Raw genomic sequence first — 6,296 nt, forward strand, 5'->3', positions numbered from 1 at the left:
GAGGTGCACACCCATTTAGAAAGATATCAAAAGGGGTAAAGAGAAAAGAAAATGGAGAACTACCAAATCCAAGTCATTGGATTTGTTCGTACCATTCTGTCATCGATCACTGCTGGGTCGGTTGGTGAGTCACCCAAAAAAAAGCATCGATCAAGGTCAAGCATATATGTTTTATGAAATGATCAGCGGTCTCATTTATGCTATGCCCTGCATCGTCTTCGTCTGTGTTTATTGAGCTTTCTTCACTTCAGCGCCATGCGCTTTGCTTCGCTTTATATTTATAGAAGAGAGAGACCGTTGTCTTGAGAGTGAAAAGCAAGCGCAAGCGATAGAAAGTCTCGTCCCTCGCGCGTTCGCGCGAACGACTATAAAATGGTGATCTCATTAGATCATTAGTGAAAGAAGGACCAACGACGATCCTATCCTAAAGGAGAAGGAGGAGTAGGAGAAGTCAGTCTTCTTTGAAGATCGAGGAATAAATCGGACAATTATGCCATTCGGAAGAAGTCTTCTACAGAGGGAAAGCCTGTTACGAGTAAGTGGAGAGGAAAGATCTCCAGAGATTCTTATCTCATTCCATTCCAGTGGCTCGACCAGTAACCAATGGCGAAAACTCAAAAATCCATGGTTTCCCGGTAGAACCCTATTTCGCCCAAGTTGTTGCGAAACCGGAAAAAAGAAGCGGTTTTTCGCACAGCTTGCTCATAGTGCAGGTCCCACTTGTATATTGTATTTGGCCGAAGAAGCATCGGACAGGTTGGAGTTCTTACCTTCTTGGGACTCTATGGACCAAGATCTGCTTTCATTATATGGGCAATACCGATCGACTTTAGTAGATCATATGGATGTAGAAAAAGCTTCGGATTTGAATGAATTGGAAACATCTCTTTTCCATTTCTATTTACCCAGTTCATATCTTTCTTTCGTGTGTTCCCGGGAGGAATTCGATCTCGGGATACCACCTAAATAACAGCGGCCAGAGGGTCAAATAGGTCGGGAAGAAAGAGTCAGAGGTCGGGTCGGACGACATACATCTTGGTTGGTTTCACCACCACTAGAGATTGGACATATATTCAATCTTTATTCGGTGGGACAAAAAAGAGATTATTATTAAATAATCATTTTTTTTTTTCTATTATTATTTAATTTAAATAGCTGCAAGACCAAAACAGGGTGCAAAAAAGCGAAAGCCCTTCTTTTAACTTCCTCCCAGATACACGGCTTACATACCCGGCTCAACATTCTTGGAAAACAATCGAATCGAGGGTCCGGAGGAAAATTAGCCATTCAATCTTGTAAACTAATCGAGACCGAAATTGGAAAAAGAGATACGAACGGGGAGGAATAACCAATCGATGAAGGAACATGAAACCATTCTGTTTCAATAGAGGTACGAGAAACGGTTGGGGGCAATGAAGTAGGTGAAGTGGTTGGATTTTGCGAGCTGTTCCAACCACGGCTGGATGTGATTCCAAGAGCCGAACGAGAATGAATACCACACAGAAGAGTCAAGACCAGGCTCCCTAATAGAATGTTTAACCGATCCATTCCGGATCGACCGAATTGGTACGGAAGTTTTAACATGGGAAAACCACAGAAAACACAACTTATTTGAATAACCCGGTGACCTACCAATTGTAGAAGTAGGATCTTTGGCAAGCAATAAGCACTTAAATAATACAATTCGAGTGTACCATCTTCTTTCTCATTTCGAGGAAAAGGTGCGGGAGGAAAAGGAAACAACGGAGGGATCCGAATCGGACCTAAATGGGAATGACATGAAAAGTCTTTTTCAAAACCTAGCATTAAGGGCGTTACGACGATATACGAGAGGAATGGAGAAAAACTCGTGATTGGTGTGGAGGGGAAGATCCGTTTATGATATAGTGAAAGAAAGAGTCGTCTCATTTCCTTACTTCTTCGTTCTTTCTAATTCATTCACTTCAAGGCTGGTTCTGAACGCCGCGTAACATCATCTTCAACCAACCTCCACCGCCTTGTCTTATCCCGCCCTTTCGGTGCGTCCACTAAAGAATTGCTTATACACTAAATAGCTGCAACTATACGCTTACTAAAAGACTGACTTAGGCCAGCGTGAAACTAAGAAAGAGAGATGTGCCTAAAGCGGCATGCAAGCAAACTGTGCACGCTAAGAGAAAAGGAGAGATGTTCTAAATTACTATCACAATCAAGCCGCCCCCCTACCCTATCTCTAAAACTCTAAAAGGGCCCGTCACTTCGTTCGTACCTTCTTGGCTTAGGCTTCCAACTGAACTGACTTTATGGCCTTGCCGCCCGCCGCTAGCAGAAGCTAAGCACTTGAAAAGCGCGCTAAGAAACGTTGCTTCTGTCGGCCTTTCTGTGCAACAGTCCACCAGTAGCGTAGGAGAGGGTTACCGTACATACAAGAGTCTTCCCGTTTTTACGTAAGCTTTTTATTACCAGTCAAGTAGTACAACAGCAGTATCTCATCTTATAGCCCGGCGCGGCGGGTCGCCTTTTGAATTCAGTAGATAGAAGAAACTATTATCGAGATAAAAACGAGAGAGTTGGAGTAGGTGAGTGAGTGAGTCCTCACTGACCTGAGCGATTTCGATCACCTAGCAGGCCTTTTATTTATTTGGTAGGTAACATCGCCAAAGCGTATCATCAGATTTGACTACGAAGGAAGGCACTCGAAGTGAGACGGCACCGTCTTGTGCAACGCAACGATAATTGGCCCTCTATCATCTTCGAGACGGTAGACTTGGTAAAAGGGCCCCGACGGATTTCCAGAATTCGAGTTCGACCGCTGCAGCCCCTTTTTGGGGGATCAAGTTCCCGGCCCGAGACGCGTTCGTTGACAAAACCGCCGTAGGAATGGAGACCTTTCCCTCGAGCGGAGGCGAACTGATCAACGAGAAAGAGGCCCTACTCACTACAAACGAATACACCACAAGATCGAACTGCACTCATGCCTCTCTCGCATCAAGTTGACCGACCCCCCCTACGTAGTGATTCTATCAATCATGTACGTAGGGGGGCCCTCCATTCTGATTGGTATATCATGAAAAAAGAAAGCCATTTGCACCAGGCGCACTGCGCTTTCCCTTGCCCAGATGTTCGCCTTTCTCAGTCTTGGAAAGGTGACCCGCCGAAGACGGGAGCCCTTTAACATGTTTACGAAGACCTCCGACTTATTAGAGAAAGGGGGTTCGATCAGTAGAGGGGACGACTTTGCCTCCCCGGAAGAAAAAGAGCCCCGCTCGAGGGACGACTGATCCCGTTGATCATATAACTGGGAGGGAACGTGTCACATTAGAGGTGAACGATCAAAGATGTCCTCTAATTACCACGATGAGGCTCCTTTGATTTTAGTAGACTAAGCTATGAATATGAATGAAGAAATGAATGCCGGGCTCTTTCTTTCACTGCTAACCCCAAGAAGTTTCAACATGCTGATACTTTCAGTTTCGTCGAGCCCCGAGCTTGTGGTCCTCCTTTTAGTGTGGGTTCAATTGGATGAATCTGTCAAGTCAAGGTCAACGTACGTAGCAGCAAGGATGGTGCATCGCCTATTTCTCGTTCTCGCTCGGGAGCCAAAACGAAAACGCCTGCTACCTACTGTACTGGACCTTCGACCAGGTATTCGACCCTTGTCGAATCGGAACCAACCACCCCACTCTAATAATAGGAGAAAGGAAAACGCTCGAACAGTTGAGCGGCCGCCGGCCTTCCGTACACAGATATAGATTCATTCTTCGTACCTGGTCCAACTTCACAACCCTTCGCGGATTGGTCTGAAGTCAGTCTTGTTTGGTAAGACGGAATTTGACAAAGAAAAGAGAGTGCTCGACCGGAACAACGGCCAACAAAGACCGTAATTACATAGATAACAGCTCCTCCCCTTCCCTTCCCTTCTTTAAGGCTTTAAGGCGGAACCGTATGGCGGCTGGAAAGAAAGACGACCTCACCTTATCGTAGATGGTGTCAGTGAGAGCCACTTTAGTATCCCCCGTTGACCTTCTTTTGTAGATAGAATCTTCAATGAGTAGAAAGAAGCAACCTTACTAATAAAGGTGCTTGTTGAGTAAGGCCGGCTTTCGAGCCCAAGCCCCTTGTATAGGTTGGGTGCTTGAGCGCATCTTTCTCATATCGAGAAAGGCTTTCCTTGAGTTTTCAATAAGGGGCGCGTTAGCGAGGCCGTTTTCTTGCAGGAGTGCTAACGCGCACCCTTACGTTTTCTTCGCTTGCTCTGCAGTACGAGCCTCATACAGAGCCGCGCCCCTTTAATATGATGAGAAGAAGAGGGGCCGCCCTCTTTTCTTTTCTGCATCAATCCTCATCCACCACCTATTTTACTTTTTTTGGGTGTATAGCTCAGTTGGTAGAGCATTGGGCTTTTAACCTAATGGTCGCAGGTTCAAGTCCTGCTATACCCAAACCTACCTTACACGAGACTATTTTGAAGGATGCGTAGTAGCGTTCAAAGATCACTCTTTGGCCTTTAGATTCACTTCTCTATTTGGGCGAGATCTTTGCAGATGAATAGTTGTTAGAGAGGCATCCTTCTGGATGGATAGAAAAAAGAAAATGTTCATCCTATCTCTTTTCTTCGTCCTCAAGCTCGAACTCATAATAGTTTACGGGAAACACGGTCGATCATGTAGTTAACCAGTATTTACAGCAATTTAACCTTTCGGATGTAAATAACCCTAATCCTCAATGGTATACTCCTCCTCCCTATCCTGTTAAAGTTTTGCAGGCTTTTGGCTTCTATATCGGTTTTTCACTCTTATTTATGCAATTTTTGATTGGATTAGTCAAAATGGAACCCGAATTCAGTTAATATTTTTCCCCCAAATCCTCATCCTCAACTGCGGAACCCCAACCATACTTTGGTCGAAACCTAACCAGATGGATAGACAGATTACTTAACCGAAACCTGATCGGGAGAGAAAAATGAACGACTATCTTGTTCCATCGGTTTCTCCTTAAGAGCAATCGGCTCCTGGTGAGAACTGAAATCCTGGTTGGTGCAAACTGAGATCTTGAAGCTAAGGCTAAGGCCCTTCCTAAAGCCGATGGGGACGTAGTTTCTTGTTCAAATCCAAAGTCTTAAGTCTCCTCCCGGGCTAAGGCTGTAGTTCCAAATCCAGAATCTTAAACAATTCCGCTTAATATAGCATAGCTATAAATCTTATTCTGCTTAAAAGAAGAAAGGGGCATCTTTCGCTTGACTTTTGTGTTGCGAGTGCATGCGTCCACCACGGTCAGGGCTTTCACAGGTACCTTGTACGTAGTTAAGGTGAAGCTTTGTTTGGTGTTGATTCTAGACTAGACTGGAAATAACCCTATGACTGACCTAGCTGAAATTTGATGTTGATTCGGGAAAAGCGGAATCCGCGGGATAAAAGGTTTGGTTCAGGAGAAAAATGATATGTTAGTTCGGAATAAACTGGATATGCTGCTGAGGGAAATACTGCTTCGAGAGAGGGCGGTACGGAAAGAATTTTGTGATTCACCTAACACTTCAAAGCGTTACGGTTGTGCTTCTTTAGAGGGAAGCAAGCGCGCCAAGCTAAGAACAAAACACAATACCCGTCCACTTTTTCATCGACTTTTGGAAAAAAGGAAGATTTCAGCTACCTTCGGAAAACAAGGTCAAAAAGAAAGAAAATCGTAAAAGGCATAGTAGGCAGGGAAGGAAGCACCATAAGCTACAAGCTCCCCATCAACCGCCTCGGTTCGAGGTTTTTTTCCTTCGAGGAAGGTCCACTCCTTTCATAAAACAAGGTAAAAATGACCGGCTCAATGAGCCGCCTTTGAGCGGTGCTTCTCCTGTCGACTCATAGAAAGTCGAACCAATCTGTTTTGTTCCACTTTGAAGCATGACCGGCACCGGTGCTGCTGCAACGGCCATCAACGGCAACAAGTGGCGTCATCGGATGAAGACTTCTGCTTTAGGTGATTCGGGGGGAGCGGATGCGTCTCTATCTTTGGATTCTGAGTCGGATACTTCCTTCATATGAAGCGGATTCCCCGGTGTTTGCGTATGCGTCTGTCGATGCGTCTTCGGATTCGGCTTTAGCTGAGACTTCTGTTTCTCTAGTGGCAGCAGCTTCTTCAGATGCCGAAGAAGAAGAAGAATAATCCGATTCGGCATCTTCAAGAGTTGAAGTTGAACAGGCGCACTCACTGAAGGAAGCCTTCCGACCCGGAAGAGGCCTATTCCGCTGGTTCGGATTGGGAAAGAGCGGGCACCGATCCTCTCTTTTAACCCTCGAAAGAGCGATTGCCGGGAATAGCAGGACAAA

The 6,296-nt window shown here is 45.4% G+C and overlaps 1 non-coding gene across 1 annotated transcript; it reads left to right on the forward strand.

Annotated features, from left to right (window-relative positions):
* Positions 1 to 4,348: 4,348 nt before the first annotated feature.
* On the forward strand, positions 4,349 to 4,421 carry TRNAK-UUU (transfer RNA lysine (anticodon UUU)). Its single transcript has one exon. It is a non-coding gene; the product is annotated as a tRNA-Lys (tRNA).
* The last annotated feature ends 1,875 nt before the right edge of the window (positions 4,422 to 6,296 follow it).

Source organism: Momordica charantia (assembly GCF_013281855.1).
Source record: "Momordica charantia cultivar OHB3-1 chromosome 9 unlocalized genomic scaffold, Mcharantia_2.0 BLBB01000009.1, whole genome shotgun sequence".
In the NCBI taxonomy this organism is placed as follows: Eukaryota; Viridiplantae; Streptophyta; class Magnoliopsida; order Cucurbitales; family Cucurbitaceae; genus Momordica; species Momordica charantia.